General features: G+C 46.0%; 1 long non-coding RNA gene across 1 annotated transcript; it reads right to left on the bottom strand.

Annotated features, from left to right (window-relative positions):
- Positions 1 to 233: 233 nt before the first annotated feature.
- On the bottom strand, positions 234 to 6,999 carry LOC116354695 (uncharacterized). Its single transcript, XR_004203892.1, has 5 exons — positions 6,613 to 6,999; positions 6,148 to 6,224; positions 5,270 to 5,449; positions 2,429 to 2,541; positions 234 to 938 (listed from the first exon to the last, which is right to left on the bottom strand). It is a non-coding gene; the product is annotated as an uncharacterized LOC116354695 (long non-coding RNA).
- Between the last annotated feature and the right edge of the window lie 17,362 nt (positions 7,000 to 24,361).

Here is a 24,361-nt window from a genome sequence, read left to right as displayed (position 1 = left end):
GACGAGCCGGCTGAGGCAGGGGAGCCCAACGAGCTGGATGAGGCAGGGGAGCCTAGCAACTCGGCTGAGGCATGAGAGTCTGACGAGCCGGCTGAGGCAGGGGAGCCTAGCAACTCGGCTGAGGCATGAGAGCCTGACGAGCCAGCTGAGGCAGGGGAGCCCAACGAGCTGGCTGAGGCAGGGGAGCCTAGCAACTCGGCTGAGGCATGAGAGCCTGACGAGCCGGCTGAGGCAGGGGAGCCCAACGAGCTGGCTGAGGCAGGGGAGCCTAGCAACTCGGCTGAGGCATGAGAGCCTGACGAGCCGGCTGAGGCAGGGGAGTTTAGCGATCCAGCTAAGGCATGAAAGCCAGATGAGCCGACTAACAGGGGACCCTGGCATCCGACTAAGGCAGGGGAGCCTAGCAACTCGGCTGAGGCATGAGAGCCTGACGAGCCGGCTGAGGCAGGGGATCCTAGCAACTCGGCTGAGGCATGAGAGCCTGACGAGCCGGCTGAGGCAGGGGAGTTTAGCGATCCAGCTAAGGCATGAAAGCCAGATGAGCCGACTAACAGGGGACCCTGGCATCCGACTAAGGCAGGGGAGCCTAGCAACCCGGCTGAGGCAGGGGAGCCTGGCGATCTGGTTGAGGCATGAGAGCCTGTAGCAGTTCCCGGACCCGCCGTCATTACACAGACACACACAAAACAACACTCCCTGATGCTTCCCTTAGGTGAGGTGATATTCTGTAATGAGCGAGCCGAGAGTCGGGAAGCACGTTCAGGGAGTGAGTGTTTTAATAAATAAAAGAAACAATGAACACCTGAGGAAAGAACCAAGGGGAGAGACAGATATAGGGAAGATAATAAAGAAGGTGATGGAGTCCAGGTGAGTGTCATGAGGCGTAGGTGTGCGATACGATGGTGACAGGGGTGCAGGATAATCAGCAGCCTGATGACCTAGAGGCCGGAGAGGGAGAATACGTGACATTTCTAAACTTATCCAGTCAGTTAGTTACATTTTGCACCCTTTACTGAAATGGTTGTTCCAGTTTAAATGGCTTACTGTAGGTAGCCTCCTCACACTGTTCCTAACCCTGACAGTCATTATGAATGCAGGTTGCGGGTGAATACACATTTTAACGGTTGGATATCTTAACGCTGTTTGGATTCCAATAGGAATTACATAATTAGGAATTACACAATTACAAATCAGCATAATGGGATTTGCATGTATGTTGCAAAATTCTGTTGTTTTTCAGAAATTCCGGTTAGAAGATTCCTGGAAATTCATCAACCAGGGTACTATAACTTTGCTAGACCTCAACATAAGGCCTTATGATATACAGTACCAGTCAATGGTTTGGACACACCTACTCATTCAATCATTTTTCAAATATTGTTACTATTTTCCACATTGTTGAATAATAGTGAAGACACTACCCCTACCTTGTCACAACACAACTGATTGTCTCAAACACATTAAAAGGAAAGAAATTCCACAAATGAACTTTTAACAAGGCACACCTGTTAATTGAAATGCATTCCAGGTGACTACCTCATGAAACTGGTTGAGAGATTGCCAAGTGTGCAAAGCTGTCATCAAGGCAAAGGGTGGCTACCACCACATGACTCCATATGCGTTGTTTCATAGTTGTGATATCTTCACTATTATTCTACAATGTAGAAAATAGTTTTAAAAAATGAGAAAAACCCTTGAATGAGTAGGTGTGTCCAAACTGTTGACTGGTACTGTATGTAATGTCATAAAGAGTTTAATTATAATGATAATGTTCACCTAGGAACTCACTTGGTGAAGGCCACGGGACACGAGACCATGTCTCTGTCCTTTACAAATACAGTCATGGGTGATAACTCCACAATTCACTTTAAAAGTCAAGGCACGCTGACAAATTATATTTGAGGCATGGCTTAGTGCGGGTGTATGTTCAAGCTGATACAATTTTCATCTGGACCCCATACACAGTTACTCTGTCGGTAAGGAATGACTACAAAATGACTTTAAGTAACTGTACTCAGATTAAGTGCAACGGGTTTCCTCAAAAGTTTGGTGTAATGACAGCACATTGGGGTTTACAGTGTGGACATGGAGAGATCAAGTGTGTTGTGGTTTGAGGAAACATTTTTAGGTGATACCTATGGTTTTGTAAGGGATCTAGTGAAAGTTAGAATTTGACATGAATCAGATGTCTTCTGGATCACCACATGGCAAAGCAGTGACATATTGTGATATGTTTTGGTGAAGGCATTCCTGAGGCTGGGTTAGGAACCACAGAGTTACTACGCGAGAAATATCAAAGGCCTAGCACCCACCACTGCTGTAGCAGAGAATGTGGGAGGTTTACAACAAACCCTGATCCTAACACATTCACCCTGAAAATGTGTGTGTGTGCCTGTGTGCAGACGTGTGTGTGTGAGAATATACGTACGTGTGTCTGTGTTTCCAAAGTAGTAATTTATTGGCATTTCCATTGATCTGACCTCAGGGTGTAGAGGTTGTTTCTCCAGAGCAACTTCAGCAGCTCAGGTTACACTGTCCACCCTGAGAGAAAACAAGATGGAGAACACTCCCCTGAGACGCCTCCATCTCCCTCTCCCTCTTGTGCCCCGTCTATCCCCCCACAACACAACAAAACACAACATATGGGATCCATTAACCCTGGTAGGTAGGGCCACATAAAAGTTTAGTTAAATTTTCTACCACCCCACTCCTCACTGCGGCCCCAGCAGCTAGTAAATGAAATGCTCCAGGGCCCACGATGGCTGCTAGTGAACAGCAGGGGCCATTTGGAAAGCTGAGGTGACACATCAGATCAGCTGACTCACTATAACTACTACACATACATGGGAGGAGAAGGGGAGGGGGGTGTTGACCTTGGAAACAGATATCTGGATTTGATCTTCTGACAACAGCCGACCAACGACAGAGTTTGCATTCAACCTTTCCTGACAGACTCCTCACACAACAATAAGTATTTTATGGAAACATGTTTTTTTTGTATTAAGATCAAATGTCAACACACAATGACTCAGTGGAGTGATACTTGACACTGTGATAGATGCTGTAAATGTGTGAGTCTTTATGAGACTGAGTAGTACTACCCCAGCTCTATGAGTCAGTCCACAGTGTGGGGTTTCAGTTCAGAACAATGAAAAGCAGTAGGTGTTTTCAGGGTCTATGAATATTACTGACACAGCAGGCATTTCATAGTATTTATTGGTCTGGTTTGTTACTCTCAAACCACCACTCTGCTTATGGCATTCACCTTCTTTCCAATAGAATTGTATGGATGGAAAGGGAATATGATAAGATTGGAGGAACCTGAAAACAAATTAGAAGAAATTCAGTTCAAGTTGTAGTCACTTGTCTGAGATCTGGCTCAGGTATCATATTCATCGGACCGGGGTTGAGGTGGAATGGGGGTGGGGGAGTTGACCCTCCCTCCATCGTCCTCCCACACTCCCCTGGCCTAGTAGTGAAACAGCCTTCATTAAAACCCACTGGAGGGTTATGAATGGGCCTGTCTGGTTCTCCTACACCCTTGAAGCTCCAGCTGCTTCCCATTACAGAGAAAGAGAGAGATAGAGAGAGGGGGGGGGGGTAGCACAGGTCCCAGCTCTAATCCCTGGCAGGCAGGTAGCTCTGCTCTGATGAGGCCCAGAGTTCAGTGCTCTGAGAAGGAGGAGGAGGAGGGCGGGCTTTACTTCCGGAGCTAGTGTCCATCGAAGTCTAATATCTCCCTTTTTTCCTACTCCTCTGTTCATATCACTCATCCATTTTATTGCTTTTTCTGCCCCACTTTTTTCACTTGATGATCCTCTAATTTATACTAATAAATGAAGTGTTGTCTTTTTCTGGTGAGCCGTAACCATTACTTTCCTGGCAGCGGCCCAAATGTGAGAATAGGAGATTTGGGCCTGCCAGACTGTTTGGGCCAGTTTTATGAAAGTGTATAAATCTGAGTGGCAGTAGAGAGGTAGATGCTAAGTCCCCTGGCCTTATGTTCTCATGTGTTTTCATGCAGCAGACAGTGGGGTGGTTGGGGAGTAATGAAACAAAAAAAAATGAACAGATGAACCGAATATCATGTCATCTCAAAACGAAAAAAGAGAGCTTTAATTTGATGTACTGTATGTTTGGATTTATGGGTAGATTAGACTATCCAGCAAATCTCAGATTAGTAAAATACTTTTTAGGTCTTGTATTTTCCCTTTAGATTGATAGGGAGAAACCCCATAAATGTGCTTCACCACAAATAACCTAAATGGGAACCATCATGTAACAACCCTACACACCACCACCACTGGTACAGTCCATATTTAGACCATCTGCAGATGTTTATGAGTGTCAGAAAGCACTGAGTGACTGACACTGGATAGCAGATCGTTGTGGTCATAGTGGGGCAGAGATCATGTCCAGATTTATGGTTTGATGTTATTCTATTGTTTATTGGACAATGTGGTTTAGATTGAGCTCACTCAAACGCACCATTCCCTCTCGTGCGTTCCCATGGACTCAGTAGGGGTTTACGTTCTCATGCCCTTCCAGCCACCAGCTACCCTCCTCCAAACCATGTTTTTTGTCTTTCTCACATCAGCAACACGCTCATTCACAATAGCAGCACCAGCTTTCTCCACCTCCTGCACAGCACAACACAACGCTGAACATGTGCCTCCAATGAGCGTTTCATTTGTTATAACACACACACATAAAATGCTCACTGAACAAATGTGTATTTATTTTCTAAATTGATTATAGGATGTCATTGAGATTTGCCCCTGGAGATGTAATGTAAAAACATCTGACTGAAGGCCCCCTGCCTCATGGTGCAATTCTCATACACACCACTAGAGGAGCCCCTACCTCACCAGACAAGTTCAGACAACCACTACCAGTTTTAGTTGTGAAAAGCACAAAGCATTGACAAGCAGGAAACATAACTTCAACTACACAACTTAGTGGTATTGATAAATACTTGTAAGAAGTTTACGAAACTTCCTTCACATGATATGGCAATAGGCTATTTTATCTAAGATTTTCTCTATTGGATTGCAGTGATGTGGATGTAACGTCAGAGCCATGTGAAATAAATCTAACAGGCAGGCTAATGATGAGTCAGAACGTATTTACCTACCCCATGACAATAGTGGTGTAGTGGATAACTTTCAACAGGTAGGCTACGTTATTTGTATATTTGTTTAGAGTGACTAGTCATAAATTAAGAGTGAAGGTGCATTAGGCAAGCAACAGCTCACTGACATAATCTTACCTCTCTGGTCCATTCAGTGGCCAAACTGAGGCCAAGATGGCGTAGTTGTAAGGAGGAACCAAGATGGTGTAGTTGTAAGCAGGAACCAAGATGGCGTCGTTGTAAGCAGGAACCAAGATGGCGTCGTTGTAAGCAGGAACCAAGATGGCGTCGCTGTAAGCAGGTACCAAGATGGCGTCGCTGTAAGCAGGAACCAAGATGGCGTCGTTGTAAGCAGGAAACAAGATGGTGGCAAAACGTCATAATTTCAAACAGAAATGTAAAAGTGTAAGGCATGGATAAAAAGATGAGACAAATAACTTCTCTCATCGATGATGAATCTAACTTTTAGCTTCAAATGACAAAAATAGTAGTTTGAAGACAACCATGCTGTAGTCATGACTTCTCTCACAAGCGTGCGCGAGGGTCGGGGTGTTCTGGTTAACTTCCACCAACATGGCGTCGCATTTTGCTTCGGTTACTTTGGCTTTCAAATATAGCTCCGTGCTCCCAAACTGATTTGCTATCAAAGGCAGTGGCCACTATATGGTATTGATTTCTGCTAATGTGCTAATTTTGAACATTCAAAATAGTGGTGTAGTGCTTAACTACGTACAGACATGTCTTCTGCTTATCTGTTTGTTTACAATGAGTCATAAATGACTGAAGGTAAAAACAGAAAGACCTACAGTTCTGTGTAATGCTATCGATAAGTCTTACCTCAGTGTCAACAGCTTAGCTGGAACACTAGGTGAATCTCAAGGGCCACACATATTTCAAATCTATATAGCTCTCTGAAATAATGAGCTTGCCAAGAGGTTAATCAAACCATAGCTACAGTGGTCATTGTACTGCAGGCCTTGTGATTTGCCTGCAACTAAAGAATAGCCCTTACTAACCCTTAGGCAGGTCTTCTTGGGTCTCTCTGCATACTTGGTGGATGAGACTCCATGTCCATGTTATGTCCACTGATCATCTAACCATAGGGGTCGAATAATAAACCCTTGTGTCAGAAATCATTTTGATAATGTAAAAGTCAGACTGCATTACTAACATTTACAATAACCCTGGTTAATAGGTTAACTCAATTCAGACATTGAGTGCATGTAGCATCATAAAAGGCTTATTTTTTCTCTCAACATCATTCAATGTTCATACTTACGCTGCTTTTTGCATGAAGCACATCATAGGTTTGTGTAAAGTAGTTTATTCTAGACCAGCGTTGCACACGTGATTGAATTTGTTGTTGCTAGTACGATGCTCTAATTTGGCCCTTGTTGTAGACATTGTGGTGTACAGCAACAGGTGCCTGTTATTTTGATCCTCTTGTTGCAAGGTACTGTGTGTGTGTGTGTGTGTGTTACCTTTGTGCCTTCAGAAGGACTGAAATACACGCCCGCAGACTGAGACAAGAGGGAGCAAATGAAGGCTCTGGTTCGCCGAGCACCGCACCCAAGGGATCCACAGCATTTGTTTACCGGCTCCCTGTGAAGGTGCGAGGCTTGAAAAAATGTGTGTGTGTGTGCTAAAACCTCAGTAAGCACACACACTAGTCCCTTTTCTACCTCTCTCCTATTCACACTCTGAAAAAGTAACCAACCGCCACCCAGCTTGACCTTTCAATGTTTCCATTGCACTACTCAGGCGAGGAGGTGCATGCTAGGTTAGATCAGAGATTATGTGGGTGACAGGGTGTTGGTCTCTAGACTGGTTCTAGTGCAGATTTATACTACTCTGCATTTGAGTGGGACACACTGCTCTGCACTGGGCTTGTACAGAGGGCATGCTTATTTCAGCCTCCCCATCTTGATGGATACCATGGATATATTCAGCAGTTAGTGCTTTACAAATACTGCAAATGTTATTTTTGGAATATCAGACTCATTCTTTGACAACTTTCGCTTTTTCCAACTGTGCGCTTGCTGTAAATAGTTGTGTGACCACTCAATATGATACCATCTGAATTGACAGTAATTGCTATCACCTGGAACAGACTGGCAGAGTGTTCCATGTCAGGTGTGAGTTAAAGGGCCACGCTGCCAGGAAAGAGATGGGTTAGGTCAGAGAGGAAGAAGCAAGAGGTTTTACTACACCCAAAATTTGTCCACAAAAATAAGCCCACGAAGTGAGAAATGTTTGTATGGAGGTCTAAAAAAATCAACAACAAAAAATCTATGAGATAGTGAAGAATTTGGTTAACAAAAAATGCCATTGTTATTTTATTGAATACAAGTCTCATAATGATTAGGTTGTTACAAATACACTGATATAAGTGGACGCACATGGCATTTTGTCAACTTTGGAAAAACAAATACAAAAATTGGAGTTGTGCCTGTTGTCATAGAGATATATAGAGGACTCATCATGGATATAATCTGTTTTAGCATCGACCTTGCCATTGAGGGCTTCCACCATTTTAAAACAGTCAACTGGGTGTGGATTCATATGAGTTGGGAGTGTTCAGCTGATGAAAATGCTGTCAGAGATGCGATTGTGGCACAGGTACAAAGATGAGTCCTCTATCTATCTCTATGGCCTGTTGTGCACATGCGTATCTGCCCTCTCATTGGCTAGAAGGGTCCCACCTAATCTCGCCTCCTCCCACCTGCCTTCCATCTTTGGGGATATGTATTTCCATTGTTAGACTGGTCACTTGACTATCCTGTAAATATAATAGACAATCATTGCTTAGGCCCAGATTTGGTTGTAAAAAAGCGAACTTCTCCTTTAAGTCTCTAACATTGAGGCCCATTTTTGTTCTAATTGGTCTTCAGAAGTACCACAGCTTTCTTATTTTAAGGGACTGGGGTCCACCCAGACCCATATTTTGAACTCTAGCCACTGAGTGGCGCAGTGGTCTAAGGCACTGCATCTCAGTGCTAGAGGCATCACTACAGACCCTGGTTTGAATCCGGGCTGTATTACAACCGGCCGTGATTGGGAGTCCCATAGGGCGGTGCACAATTGGCCCAGCGCTGTCCTGGTTAGGGGAGGGTTTGGCCGGGATAGGCCGTCATTGTAAAATAAGAATTTGTTCTTAACTGACTTGCCTAGTTAAATAAAGGTTACATTTTAAAAAATGAGTTAAGGGCTGGTGTCTGTGGTCCCATATGAGTGGGGAAAAGGAGAGTAGTGCGTTGGTATGAGGGCTATAATATTTATGACCTGGTCTGGCCTGCATGCCTGATGCTCTGCTCTGGGCATGGCCCTGCCTTGGTAGTTAAGGCAGACGGCGTGTCCACCTTTGAACCGCTGATCTCCTGGCTAAAGCCTGACACGTTTGGGTCTGTAACTCAAAAAGCCCCTCCCTCTCTTCTCTCCCGGGTCTCCTGGCCCATCTAAAGTCTCTCTGTGATATACGCTTCCAGGGAGGGGGACTCCTCTGACCCTAACCCAGCCACCCTGATACCCCTCCCCATGACCCTCTGCAAGAGCACAGAGTTGGGTTCTGCCCATGCTGCGTGAGGCACCACCGGTGTTCCCTGTTCTGTTATTCCAACTCTCTGGTTACAGTCCTAAACCCTGGAGAGTCTTTAACGTCCTGGAGATCAGGACCCTGGCTGTTAACAGCTACAAGGGGAAAGGCCCTCTACATTCTGCCCTAGACTCTCCCCATGTTACCAAACCTCCTCCCTCTCAGTAAAGGAACCCCCTTGTAGACATATTTGATTGCTTAAACCAGGCCATTGAGATGTTGGTTGGACAAATACATGTAGGATGAGGAAGTATTTGCTATGCTTATCCCAAATTCTTAAGCCATTAAATCCCACACGTGGTACAGGTCAGACAGGTAAGATTATGTCACGGCCAACCACTGATTTACAGTTTTGTATCTTTATTTCATCAGATATTGAGTCAAAAAGTTGAGTCATAATTATATTAAGGCTACCATACAGTTAAAATAAATAAAAATGTACTTAGATTTCATAGTTAGAATAAGATGTTTTCCAAGGTAGTTTGCAATGTAAAATTAAATCATGATCATTCAAATATATGCTAAATGCATGGACAAGTTTTCAACTGAATATTCCGTTTGAGTTTTGACCCCTGTTCTGACCTGGCCATTTGTCTTTTTGACAGTGGCAGTTTTCAACCCAGTTTGAAATTTCGATTATCTCCCAGACTATTATCATTTTATGTACCACAGTTGAACTTGTCAGAGCCAATTGAAATGCTGTAATTGAAGCTTGATCCGAAAAATGCCCAAAGACCTTTTGCTATTTTTGTCAAAATGGCACCTGTCATTTTTTATCTATGAGCATGTCTTTCAAGATAACGATTGTACGTTGGCCATCCGAATATTTTGTCTCTCATGTCATTTGTGGTGATCTCAAGTTCATTCACAGTGATAATTTAATCTCAAACGTATTCAACAATAAAAAGTGAGAGAGCTTGACAGCAGGTGCTCAACTGTAAAACATTCACTTTCTGTACCCTCAGAAGCTCATTGACTGGAAGTTACTGGAAGTAAACTTTGTTTTAAATAAACTGACATCATTCTAAAAGAATGACTGACTAGATAATGTGTCCATGTTACAGAACAACTTGATGCAGGCTAATGCCATCTACTTCAGCAATGTGTAGGCAGTATCTTTGCTTACAAATCACTACCAATGCAGTAAGACAGTGCATAGTGAGAAAGTGCAGAATGATGATTACATGTTACGTCTGACTAGGCAGGGCGAGGATTTCCTCCTGGAAGTGTTCGGTTAGAAAAGTTGTGATGATGCTTCAGTGGAGTGCTGGTTGGGGTAAATAACCCCCCAAGTTGAGGAGCTGAGCCGGGGGCTTCTGGCTCCCCCTCTCTGGCCCACGCCCCATCTCTCACACCTCCACCGGCCCTCTCCCCTCCTCAGTCTCTCCTATTGTCTCTCAGCCACCGACCATGACTCCTTGACCCCATGCACCGTATCCACTGTGGGGTGGTTCCGGTTCCTATTTAAAATGGTGGATTTCCTCCTATTCTTTTGTCGTCATCCCATCCACCTCATTCCACAGCCCCCCTTCCTCTTTTCATTCGTTGTCCTTTCCTCCACTTCCTGTTTGTGAGCTAGCGGGCAGTCATCTGGGGGCTGTTTGGTCGTCTCTCCTAATTATCCAGGGCTAAAGGCAGGGTGTGTTGGAGAGAGAGAGCAGAGCACAGACTGCCACTGGACCACCAGTCATGTCTGGACCTGTTACATTCTATACTCACCTTCCTGGTAGGATCACAACGAGTTGGGATGGAGTAGGCCTATGTGCACACACATCAATGGAAAGTGGAAATTCCAGTCAACATCCACTTGATTGGTCATGCTACTCATAATAAATCAATTTAGTCATGTCTCTGCTTAAAGGTCATGCTTTGAATTGAATGTAGCCTCCTCTTATTTTTGAATATTCTATTTTATTCACTTTAATACTGTTGTCTCTTAGTATATGGAAAATATGTTCTGTGAATGTACTGTAAATAGGTCTAATTATTTTCTAAAATGAAAATCACGGGGGTGGCGGGGGTGGAAAAACATAGCTTTCGCAATTGCATATGATTAATGGTTGATTATTTTTTATTTTTTATGACATGATTTAGTGTATCCGAATATGGATAGGCTTATACCATGTAATGTCCATATACCAAACAAAGAAGTCTGTGTTTGGAAAGCAAGGAGACCTTTATTTATCAATCTATAAAGAATAAGGCTAGCGCTAGCAGCATAGTTGTCTCTGATTACAGAGATTTCAGCCAGTCTCACTTAAGATCTCAGGTCCCCAGAGAGGCCTTTTTATAGTAAAACAGGAACCTACCTTCCCCTGTGGGCTTTGCTTCATCTGTGGGCATGACACAATTTCTTTATATTCAGTCTGCTTTTTTCTCCAATGTTTTGACGCCTTCCATTTGTGAAGTGATCGACAGCTAATCTGAGCCAAATTCTAAAATATTACTATTTTTGTTAATGAGACGACGGTCTCCAAAGATGTTTTAGAGCCTTAATTACAACACTCAAAAAGTTTCATGCAAACATCACGTGCTGGAATGCGGTGTTTTCTCAACGATTGCGGTGTTTTCTCAACGATTGCGGTGTTTTCTCAACGATTGAGAAGGAAGAATGCAAAGTTGATACAAGAATTCAATAAAGAACTTCAACAAATTCATTCAAACTCAACAAAGAGCTGTGGAATGAGGATAATGCATGAATGGTGGACCATTGATACATATTTTGTTCTTTGTTGCACCCCCCACCCCCATCAACTAAACTATGAAAGGAAATGATGCAAACACCTGGATAAGCAAAAACATTGTTAAAAAGGGCCCCCAGAGAGGCTGTCTGACAATGGATCAAAATGAGACCACAGACAATGAGCCCCCAAGTCACTGACAACATCCAGATCCAGATGCTTGTCCCGTCCCGGAACTTGTGGGTGTTTGAGCCAAGGTTACGGCCCACCTGGATGTAAAAACGCCCAGTCAGACAGACGGGGGGGTAAACTCTCTCTGCTCTTATCTCACACAGGCATCAGTTGCTGTGAGCCTCCCAGATGTTTCCTGCCTGGCTGGGCGGCTGCTGCTGGTGTATGGTAGTGGTGGTAGTGGAGCACTTGGCTGGAGTCTGCACACTCTCCTGTCCTCTCCAGAGTGGGTGCTAGACCTTCAGGTCTAATCAAATGTGTTTATCTAAGGCCTTTCATGCTGATAGTAACTTGGCAACTTGACCAAACAATTCCAAAATATCATTATGCGTTGTAGGGAGTGGAGGACGTTGTTATTTTTGTACTCAATATGACCAGCATGTCGACTCTTCCATGAGGACAAACAGGAGGGTTTCATGTTTCATTTTGAAGCATTCTCATCCACAGCACATTACTATATGTAATTGTACTAAGAACCAGTGTGTCAAGTTGTCAACAAAACCACGAATGCTTAGCTAAAATAAGATAAATCAAGAATTAAGCTTGTTACAGTAATCTGGCAGGTACTGTATATTAATGTAGGCCTACGTGACAACCTCCACACCGCTCTCTCCTCTATAATGGCCTTTGTTTTGTTTTATGGACATGACTTGGAGAAGCACCAAAGTCACCTTTGCCTTCCAGTCTGGAAGGTAAATGATTATTCAGCCATTATATTTAATATGCACAAACAGAGATGACTATCTACACACTACCTTTATTAGAATGAGTCATTACATCAAATCTTCATAAAAAGTGTTTTCAATCAACTTCCTTTGAGCACATGAACGTATAGAAGACTAGGTTTGGACATTCATCTACCCAGCCACTATTAGATATCCATGTCACTGCAATATACATTATTATTATTGTTATCATGTATTAATATATTATTATTATATACATTACATTGATGTATTTGAGGTTTAACATGTTTTATGTATTTGCATTTTTATAATCTAACACAAAGTGTTTTCTAATTCATTTCTTCTGCTCCCATTCTTTTCTGTTACTGTGCACACCAACAGTTTATCCAGCCAGGCTAAATTATTTAAGTGATAATGCCCGAGAAGCCGGTGTATGGAGGTTATACTTGCACGGGTGTTGTTCTTCCCATCTCTGGCCGGTGTTGAGCCGAAAATCAGACGAATTTTGGCAAAAATATTCATTTATAGATTAATACACTTGAAACAAATAGCCAAACCGAAAACTGCAGACAGAACCCCCCACTGCAGTCTAACGTAATAATTGACAGTTGCCTTGAAGGACACAAATAAAAAATACTTTCTGCTACTAAGATCAGTGAAATGTAGGCTAAACTGACAACGGAATGAAGAGCAGAAATTATATTCCAAACACTGGCTTCTCCGGTATTGTGACTTTTATAAAACGGGTTACCAACATAAATAATAATAATATATAATAATAATTGACATATTTTCATTATAAACATTATTTTGATGAATGTATTTATACTATTTCATCCTTCCACAAGGATCCTTCCTTCCCGAGACCAATCTAGGGTTGCTACCCAAACCGGCTGGACGTTCGTTCTATTGGTTCGGTTGCCAGAGACGAGACAAGGTCGTTCATTCTTTTTGTTCTGTATCTATGGACGTGATCCAGTCGTTCATTCTAAATGTTCTATTGTCATACTGGCAACGTTCTTATCCCTTGCTTGCTAGCTAGCCGACTACAGCTAACTTACAGTCACGTCAAACAGTGCAGACAGAATAACAACAATAGCTGCATTTGTTTAAGCTGTTTTCTAGTGACATTTATTTGGATTAATCCATAACAATGAGCTAATGAGGCACGATTTCGTTTGGCATAGAAAATGTGCTCTCTCGTTAGGACACAAGAACACAGTTAACACAATAACTTCAAATTGAAGCTGGAAAGACTGCAAACTAGCTGCACCTTTACCTTTTTTCAATTGTCATTTCTTTGTATCCATGAACATGATTCCAGCTGATTCATGATTTCGACTGGCTGAGAAACGCTGCCTGCCTCTATCTCGTCCTGACTCCCGACCCCTACACGTTCATTACCATGGGACAGTTGGGGATCAAATTTGAATATTGAAACAATGTTGGAAATGTCGGAGCGACAGACAGCAATGTTAATACAAACCTCCGCTGTTGAAAACTAAATGTTGGTCTAAAAGAAATGAAGTGAGATAATGATGCTTTTTATAGTGGAGATGACGTTTATAATTTCCCTGCCTGGGTTGATGAGATAGTGGATTGCGCAGTCAGATGGAACAGAGTAAATATGCATTTAACGTCATAGATTTAGCCTGTGGTAACAAGTGGAATAGACACCAGCTGGAATGCGCTTTTAACCAATCGGCATTCAGGATTAGACCCACTCATTGTAAAAAAAAAAAATAATTGTAACGGCGTTCTTCGTTTGTTGAAAGAGAGTCGGACCGAAATGCAGCGTGGTGGTTAATCATGATCTTTAATAAAGAAAACGGCGATACATGAAATAACTAAATAAATACGAAAACAACAAACGGAACGTGAAACCTAATTACAGCCTATCTGGTGAAACTACACAGAGACAGGAACAATCACCCACAAAAGACAAAGTGAAACTCAGGCTACCTAAATACGGTTCCCAATCAGAGGCAACGAGAATCACCTGACAGCTGATTGAGAACCGCCTCAGGCAGCCAAGCCTATACAACACCCCTAATCAGCCGCGATCCCAAATACAACAAACCCCAATACGAAATACAACACGTAAACCCCTGTCACACCCTGGCCTGACCAAATATATAACGAAAACACAAAACACTAAGACCAAGGCGTGACAGAACCCCCCCCCCAAGGTGCGGACTCCCGGACGCACCTCAAAACCAAAGGGAGGGTCCGGATGGGCGTCTGTCATTGGTGGCGGCTCCGGCTCGGGACGTGGACCCCACTTCATTAATGTCCTCGTTCCTCCCCTTCGCGTCCTGGGATAATCCACCCTCGCTGCCGACCATGGCCTAATAGTCCTCACCCAGAACCCCACAGAACTAAGGAGCAGCTCGTGACTGAGGGGCATCTCGGGACTGAGGGACAGCTCGGGACTGAGGGGCAGCTCGGGACTGAGGGGCAGCTCGGGACTGAGGGGCAGCTCGGGACTGAGGCAGCTCGGGACTGAGGGGCAGCTCGGGACTGAGGGGCAGCCCGGAACTGAGGGGCAGCCCGGAACTGAGGGGAAGCCCAGTACTGAGAGGAAGCCCAGTACTGAGAGGAAGCCCAGTACTGAGATGAAGCTCAGGTAGGTAGTAGGCTCCGGTAGTTCCTGGCTGGCTGGTCGGATCTGGAAGATTCAGGTTGACTAGCAGATCTGGAAGATTCTGGTTGACTAGCAGATCTGGAAGATTCTGGTTGACTGGCGGATCTAGCTGCTCTATGCAGACTGACAGCTCTGACTGCTTCATGCAGGCTGACAGCTCCTTGCAGACTGACAGCTCCTTGCAGACTGACAGCTCCCTGCAGACTGGCAGCTCTGACTGCTCCATGCAGGCTGACAGCTCCTTGCAGACTGACAGCTCCTTGCAGACTGGCAGCTCCTTGCAGACTGGCAGCTCCTTGCAGACTGGCAGCTCCTTGCAGACTGGCAGCTCCTTGCAGACTGGCAGCTCCTTGCAGACTGACAGCTCCCTGCAGACTGACAGCTCCCTGCAGACTGGCAGCTCCCTGCAGAATGGCAGCTCCTTGCAGACTGGCAGCTCCTTGCAGACTGACAGCTCCTTGCAGACTGGCAGCTCCTTGCAGACTGGCAGCTCTGACTGCTCCATGCAGGCTGACAGCTCCTTGCAGACTGACAGCTCCCTGCAGACTGACAGCTCCTTGCAGACTGACAGCTCTGACTGCTCCATGCAGGCTGACAGCTCTGACTGCTCCATGCAGGCTGACAGCTCCTTGCAGACTGACAGCTCCTTGCAGACTGGCAGCTCCTTGCAGACTGGCAGCTCTTTGCAGACTGGCAGCTCCTTGCAGACTGACAGCTCTGGCTGCTTCATGCAGACTGGCAGCTCCTTGCAGACTGGCAGCTCCTTGCAGACTGACAGCTCCTTGCAGACTGGCAGCTCCTTGCAGACTGGCAGCTCCTTGCAGACTGGCAGCTCCTTGCAGACTGGCCGCTCCTTGCAGACTGGCCGCTCCTTGCAGACTGGCAGCTCCTTGCAGACTGACAGCTCTGGCTGCTTCATGCAGACTGGCAGCTCCTTGCAGACTGGCAGCTCCTTGCAGACTGGCAGCTCCCTGCAGACTGGCAGCTCTTTGCAGACTGGCAGCTCCCTGCCGACTGGCAGCTCCTTGCAGACTGACAGCTCTGACTGCTCCATGCAGGCTGACAGCTCCTTGCAGACTGACAGCTCCTTGCAGACCGGCAGCTCCTTGCAGACTGGCAGCTCTGGCTGCTTCATGCAGACTGACAGCTCCTTGCAGACTGGAAGCTCCTTGCAGACTGACAGCTCCTTGCAGACTGACAGCTCCTTGCAGACTGGCAGCTCCTTGCAGACTGGCAGCTCCTTGCAGACTGACAGCTCTGGCTGCTTCATGCAGACTGACAGCTCCTTGCAGACTGGAAGCTCCTTGCAGACTGACAGCTCCTTGCAGACTGACAGCTCCTTGCAGACTGGCAGCTCCTTGCAGACTGGCAGCTCCTTGCAGACTGACAGCTCTGGCTGCTTCATGCAGACTGACAGCTCCTTGCAGACTGGAGACTCCGACAGCGCAGGAGAGGAGGAAAACGCTGGCTGCGCTGAACAGGCGGGAGACTCCGACAGCATAGGAGGGAAGGAAGGCTCTGGCTGTGCTGAACAGGCGGGAAACTCTGACAGCGCAGGAGAGGAGGAAAACGCTGGCTGCGCTGAACAGACAGGAGACTCCGACAGCGCAGGAGAGGAGGAAAACGCTGGCTGCGCTGAACAGGCGGGGGACTCCGACAGAGCAGGAGAGGCGAGGCACACTGTAGGCCTGATGCGTGGTGCGGGCACTGGTGATACTGGAGCGAGGACACGCACAGGAAGCCTGGTGCGGGGAGCTGCTACCGGAGGGCTGGAGTGTGGAGGTGGCACAGGATGTGCAAGGCTAGGGATGTGCACAGGAGGCCTGGTGCGTGAGGCTGGCACCAACTTCACCAGCCGACTAACACGCACCTCAGGACGAGTATGGAGCGCTAACTCAGGTGCCATCAAATCCCCGACAAGATCCGTCGGACGAATATGATATCTATTGCACCAAGCTAGCAACTCCCTCATTACTCTCCACTCCACTTTCCCCATTAACTCCTTCACAGTCTCTGCTTCGCTCACCTCTAACACCGGCTCTGGTTCTGGTCTCCTCCTTGGCTCCTCACGATAAACAAGGAGAGTTGGCTCAGGTCCATCTCCTGACTCAGCCACTCTCCCTCTGAGCCCCCCCCAATACATTTTTTGGGGTGACTCTCGGGTTTCGCTCTGCGCCTCCGTGTCTGTTTCTCCAACTCCATTCGCCTATTGCCTTCTTCGCACTGTTCCAGCGAATCCCATGCGGGCTCCTGCACTCTCTCTGGGTCGGCCGCCCACCTGTCGATTTCTTCCCACGTCGTATACTCCATAACGTCCTCCTTTAGCTTTTCCTGCGGTCGCTGCCTGTAACCACGCCGCTCGGTCCGTGTGTGGTGGGTGATTCTGTAACGGCGTTCTTCGTTTGTTGAAAGAGAGTCGGACCGAAATGCAGCGTGGTGGTTAATCATGATCTTTAATAAAGAAAACGGCGATACATGAAATAACTAAATAAATACGAAAACAACAAACGGAACGTGAAACCTAATTACAGCCTATCTGGTGAAACTACACAGAGACAGGAACAATCACCCACAAAAGACAAAGTGAAACTCAGGCTACCTAAATACGGTTCCCAATCAGAGGCAACGAGAATCACCTGACAGCTGATTGAGAACCGCCTCAGGCAGCCAAGCCTATACAACACCCCTAATCAGCCGCGATCCCAAATACAACAAACCCCAATACGAAATACAACACGTAAACCCCTGTCACACCCTGGCCTGACCAAATATATAACGAAAACACAAAACACTAAGACCAAGGCGTGACAATAATAATAAAAAGTCTTTGGATAACTGGGCCAGGGCTTTGAACATTGAAATCATTTCCACAACTGTTAAGCAAATTGGCTACTTCAGAAGTGTGCATATACTTTACAGTTACCGCAGTCTGATAGTAGGATATCTTACGAAAGGGAGAGCCACTCTATCATCTGTCAAGCCTGGAGCCTGCCTGCCTCTCTCCTCCCTAGTCTCTCCTCAGTCTCTCCCCAGTCTAGGGTTCTGGAATGAGGAGGAGCTATCTATGATGGAGGGGGACAGATAACAGTGTCTGGAGCCCAGAGGGAGCCATGATTCCATACAGTACACAGTGGCTAGAACCACATGAATACCCAGAGAAGTATAGATACATTGGTCTCGATCTGTCTAACTATAGCTTCATACCCCATATCCTGCCTGTATTGTTCGATAGTTGTTTGTTTATTTCAGCCTGTAACGACCTGTAGTGTATAGCTGTGTGGGTGAAGTACCTGTATATAGATCTTGTTTATATACAGCTCTACAGTTTGATTATCCTATCCATTAATGTACAAACAACCTCAACGTGTGGTTTGATCGCATTGCCCCAGCAAACTAATAGCATCCCCTGTGAGATTTTCCCATTGCTAGTGGTTCTTTGGCCTGGCATGTTTCTTTGTATGTTTAACACATTCCACTTGTTTGCTCTGTCACGTAGTGGAAAATAACATGTGGCTGAGTGCACGGAGCAGCGTGAGGTGTCTGTCACACTAGTCTGCAACCTGCAGGCACGAAGCCGCTGCTGCGGAGGATATGCACCATGCATGATGACATCATCACATGGTTTCTGCAGAGTTCTATATCTACGCAGATATCAGAGAGAGACATAGTGTTACTTTTTTTCTTCTTTTTTTTAGCTTGCAGATTTTGCAGAAATGTAGCCGCCATCTCTCCTCTCCTCGCCCACACTTGAAGAAAAAAACTCACAGGCTCCTAGTCTGAATTTTCATTGGTTAATTTTCTTTTTAAGTGTAGACATGTTTCTGAAGAATGACTGTTATGAGTGTCTCTGAGATTGTTCACCTTCTCTGATGTTGGCAGACAGCCATGATAGACTTGGATGCGGTTGTTTACTCTAAAGTTTGATGTTCTATATCTTTCCCATATGGTTAATTATTTTGCAATGTTTTGTCACTGAGGTTTTTGTCATTGTATCACCCCAGGCTCAACGTCATTTATAACTTGGATTTCACTCACCACCTCACATTTTTCAGGTAGCTCAAATATGCATCGCTTGATTACAGTTATTTGCATATGAGATCTGAAATAAATATTCAAATGATCAACCAAATGTTGACGATGTTTGGTAGATGACGGTTGACAAGACAATGTCTGCCATACAGGTCCAGCGTGCATGCTTTCAGGTATCTACAGTGTGACTAGTTCAACCTGTGCATTTTCTGAACCGTTTTTTAAAGGTACTGGCTTGGAGGAACTGAAGACCGTTTGAGGTGCTGGTAGATGTGAATCTGTGATGGATTCAGAGAGAGTTATTTCCACTGAGCATCTATTTCTAGAGAGGAACTGTACCTACTGGCATTGATATACAGGGGCTTTCAGGCAATGGGATCTATTTAATATCCTCCTACGTTTCATTTGAGTTCTAAGGATCACAGGATATATATAGTACTGCCAAGATGTGTGATTTTTTCCAGACTGTTTGGCTGGGCTTTGGGGAGTGCCCAGGCCCAGCAGATGGTTATTTTATTCACCTTCTTCTCTCTCTTCTTTTTCTTCTCTCTCTCCCTCTATGTACTTTTTCATGAAAAGAATCAGCTGAGTTTTTTGGAGAAGGAGAGGAAATCCATCAGATCCGCAGCACAGCACCCAACCCCAGTGCCATACATTCTGGATGCTTCAAAGTAGCAGGAAGCGGAGACCTAATAAGGTGTATCCTCCAGGCTTCCTGTTAGGCTAACCCCGGAACCCTGGGCCCAGGGTACTTTAGATCTGCCACTAGATCCTCACATTTGACCCCCACACTTAAACTGGATCCATTATGTGGTCAAGGCTGCAAACTCACCACTCAACAGGTCTCAGTGGTCATTTTGCTTTAACCATAGACCACCAAGGTAGATCTCTGAGTCATTGTTCATTAAAAACGTAATCCCATTACACATAATGCAACGTCTAGAATTGCTGGAAGAATGCACTTTATATTATTTTCAAAGAAAACACACAAAAGCCTAAGAGAGGTCCATGATTTACTTCATATGATCCTCTGCTCTCTTCAGACTGCATACTGGTGATGAAGGGGTTAACTGCTTCCATCAGCAGGAGACCCCGCCCACCCCAGGGGAGGAGATCAGGTGCCCATCTGGATCCAATCCCACCTGGACCCATGTAGATAAAAATAGAGGCTGCAGGGTGATGGGCCGTAGCTAAGGCACACCAGCCGCACTTCAAAGCCCTTGAGACAAGGTACAGAGCTGGGGCGAGGGTCGAGGGCTGGGTTGGAGCAGTGGGCAGCCGCGTGCGTCCACGCTCATCTCAACTGGGCTGGAGTGTCTGCACGGTCTCATCTCCAAATTGAGCTTGGCTTTGAACCATGGGGAACAGCCTCTCCTTGCCCATTTCACAGATAATATGCGTAGATTAGACATGTTGAAAGGATATGTTTCCAATTTGACTCGTGCCACCCTCCTCCTCCCCCATCTCTCCCCTCTTTCTCTTCTCATCCCTTCCTCCCTCTGTCTGCCTCCCTGTCTGCCTGGGCCATGTGTCTGACAGCTGATTAATTCTCCTGTGGAGAGGGGGAGCCAAACGGTGGATTGATAAATCATTTCTTTATGCATCCTCAGGTAAATAAAAAAACCTGGCCCTGGTTAAAAATACATTGATCCTCTGTCTGACGTGCCACAGATGCTCCACATTAATGTCTTCCTGGCCTTCCTTGGAGTAGCTCTGTAATTTATTAACTGTTTTTACATACAGACCCAACAGACGTGTTTTATCTCTACAATAGCACAGTGCTCTGCAGACCATTAAATCAAAAGCAATGTTCAACATATTTTTCTCAAAAACAAGCTGTAGCTAGCTAGCTTGTGTGTATGTGCGTGCATGTGTGTGTGAGAGAGAGAGCATAGGTGTGTGTTGCACATGTATGTATGTACTGTATGTACATGTAACGGCCGTCCTCGGTGGAAGAAGGTGAGGACCAAGGTGCAGCGTGGTATGTGTCCATATTTATTAAATGAACACGGAAATAACAAAATAACAAAGAGAAACGACCGAAAACAGTTCTGGCTGGTGCAGACACACAACAGAAAACAGAAAACACCCCCCACAAAACACAATAGAAACCAGGCTCCCTAAATATGGTTCTCAATCAGGGACAACGATTGACAGCTGCCTCTGATTGAGAACCATACCAGGCCAGACACAGAAATGGCAAATCATAGAAAAACTAACATAGATAACCCACCCAACTCACGCCCTGACCATACTAAAGCAAAAGACAAAACAAAGGAACTAAGGTCAGCATGTGACAGTACCCCCCCCAAAGGTGCGGACTCCGGCCGCAAAACCTGAACCTATAGGGGAGGGTCTGGGTGGGCGTCTGTCCACGGTGGCGGCTCTGGCGCGGGACGTGGACCCCACTCCACCATAGTTTTTCTCCGGCTCCGTGGCCTCTTAAGAACGGCGACCCTCGCCGCCGACCTCGGACTGGGGACCCTAGCCCCGGGTCCCGAATGGACGGGAGATTCCGAAAGCAACGGACGGACGGGAGACTCCAGCAGCTCTGGAGTGAAGGGCGATTCCGGCAGCTCCTGGCTGACTGACGGCTCCGGCAGCTCCTGGCTGACTGACGGCTCCGGCAGCTCAGGACAGACGGGAGACTCCGGCAGCTCAGGACAGACGGGAGACTCCGGCAGCTCAGGACAGACGGGAGACTCCGGCAGCTCAGGACAGACGGGAGACTCCTGCAGCTCAGGACAGACGGGAGACTCCGGCAGCTCAGGACAGACGGGAGACTCCGGCAGCTCAGGACAGACGGGAGACTCTGGCAGCTCAGGACAGACGGGAGACTCTGACAGCACTGGGCAGGAGGAAGACTCTGACAGCACTGTGAAGGAGGAAGACTCTCTCAAAGCAATGCAGTGTAGGGAGATATGAAGATCTGGCTTTGGTCTGGTAGCATACTGACAATCATCACTTAAAGTATAGTAATGACAACACATTCGTCTCATTGGAGCTCCTCAAGCCCCAGAGTTTACTTTCAAAGCAGCTGCCATTACTGGAGAGTCTGTGCTATCAACAAACGTCTTTAAGTTGAGAACAGTTTGGTTTAACACAATGTGTTTACACAACCAATGTATGGTACTGGTGTTAGTCAGGGTGGGTTTTCAAATGATATGAGATTTAGTTAGATGGGAGTCTGTAAATTAATTTGTGTGTAACACACTTATGTTTACAGCTGCATTACATTTTCTTTAAGCTTCTTACGGTCCAAACAGACTTGAGAATACATTGGGGTGCACGTCCCAGAGAGTGCTTTTGTTTTAGTTCAAACCCGGTGAGGGCACAGCGCTCTGTTTTGTGGTGCGCTGCAGAGATGTCTTCTGGGGTGTTGTAGCGCTGCGATGTGTGTCTGATAAAGGTGGTTTCCTGCCACTGCTCCACTTAGCTGGGAGAGATAGTGAAAAGTGCAATCACAGCTGAAAGGGAAGATCCAGTGTGTGTGTGTGCGCGCGTATGTGTGCTTGTATGTGTGTGTTTGTGTTTGTGTGTCTGATTAGCGGAGCACATCCTCTGGCCAGCCCAGGGAAGGAGTGTCCTTTCTAACAGCCCCTGATTACAGTTCCACAGCAACACACTAATGGCTGCCAGGTCATTGACCCAAAAACAGACCTTTTCTCTCTCCTCCCCCATATCTACTTTGCAGCACAGAGGGGAATGGGGGACGGGGTGTTCGAGCTAAAGTAGCACTCTTGTTGGGTGCACGTCTGTCCTTTGTCAGTGTTTTGGCAGTGCAGTGTCTTAGTTTGGAAAGTTGGCGTATTTGTAGTCTGCAGAGTATATAAATGCAAGTATTCATCAGCATGAACATTTCAGGAAGAGTTTGTTCTTGTCAACCCAAGCTGCTGTAACAAGATAAAACTCCTCTTACTTGTCTGTACACTGCGGTCAATGACTGTCCTGTTCTATATTAGTCTCCTTATCACCTGACACTACTCACACCCCTGCTGCACTGGTTGGCTCTCCCATTCCCTGCTTCTCTCCTCTGCACTGGGGCTGGAGGCTGGGAGCACGGGCCAAGTCCCCAACCACACATCTGCCTCTGGGCTGCTCCGAGCCTCCTTGCTGTGCTGCAGGGGGAGAATGTGAGAACGGTGGGCCCTGGCCTTTCCCAGCCAACAGCCATGGCCCAGGAGATTGCCATGGAGAGAGTCTGCCTCTCCTCGCTCAACCCCGTGATGTGGGAATTGGAATAGCCTGGGAGGGAGGGAGAGAGGGAGGGAGTTTGTCCCACTGAATAGACTCAGGCACCCAGCCCGGCCCGTACAGTTAAAGATAGTTAGCTCTGTGTGTGTTTGCTTTTCTGTTGTTTGGGTGGTTGGGACAGGAGTCTATGCGGCCAAGTGGTTCCAGGGGTTATGACCTCTTTGTGACTTCATATAAGAGCAGTGTGTAAACGTGTTTGCATTGTTGCAGAAAATGGTCACTCCAGGGTTATTGATTAATGTTATTCCCCCTTATGCCCCTCAGTTGTTTTTCTGCCCTTTGTCCTTTTTCAACTCGTTGCTATAGTTTCTCTTTCTTCAGTTACCACCTCTCTTGTTCTTACTACAAACAACTGTCAGAATTATTACTAGTATCACAAACACTTATACTGTGTTATGACTCAGATCCAGCTACCTCAACAGACTGTTAGTGTGTGTTATGACTCATATCCAGGTACCTCAACAGACTGTTAGTGTGTGTTATGACTCATATCCAGCTACCTCAACAGACTGTTAGTGTCTGTTATGACTCATATCCAGGTACCTCAACAGACTGTTAGTGTGTGTTATGACTCATATCCAGGTACCTCAACAGACTGTTAGTGTGTGTTATGACTCATATCCAGGTACCTCAACAGACTGTTAGTGTGTGTTATGACTCAGATCCAGCTACCTCAACAGACTGTTAGTGTGTGTTATGACTCATATCCAGCTACATCAACAGACTGTTACTGTGTGTTATGACTCATATCCAGCTACTTCAACAGACTGTTAGTGTGTGTTATGACTCAGATCCACCTACCTCAACAGACTGTTACTGTGTGTTATGACTCAGATCCAGCTACCTCAACAGACTGTTAGTGTGTGTTATGACTCATATCCAGCTACCTCAACAGACTGTTAGTGTGTGTTATGACTCAGATCCACCTACCTCAACAGACTGTTAGTGTGTGTTATGACTCAGATCCACCTACCTCAACAGACTGTTAGTGTGTGTTATGACTCATATCCATGTACCTCAACAGACTGTTACTGTGTGTTATGACTCATATCCAGGTACCTCAACAGACTGTTAGTGTGTGTTATGACTCATATCCAGCTACCTCAACAGACT

The sequence above is a fragment of the Oncorhynchus kisutch genome, linkage group LG18 (genome assembly GCF_002021735.2).
Source record: "Oncorhynchus kisutch isolate 150728-3 linkage group LG18, Okis_V2, whole genome shotgun sequence".
NCBI classification, from domain to species: domain Eukaryota; kingdom Metazoa; phylum Chordata; class Actinopteri; order Salmoniformes; family Salmonidae; genus Oncorhynchus; species Oncorhynchus kisutch.
The sequence above is the reverse complement of the archived record's forward strand: the minus strand, read 5'-3'. Positions and strand labels throughout refer to the sequence as shown.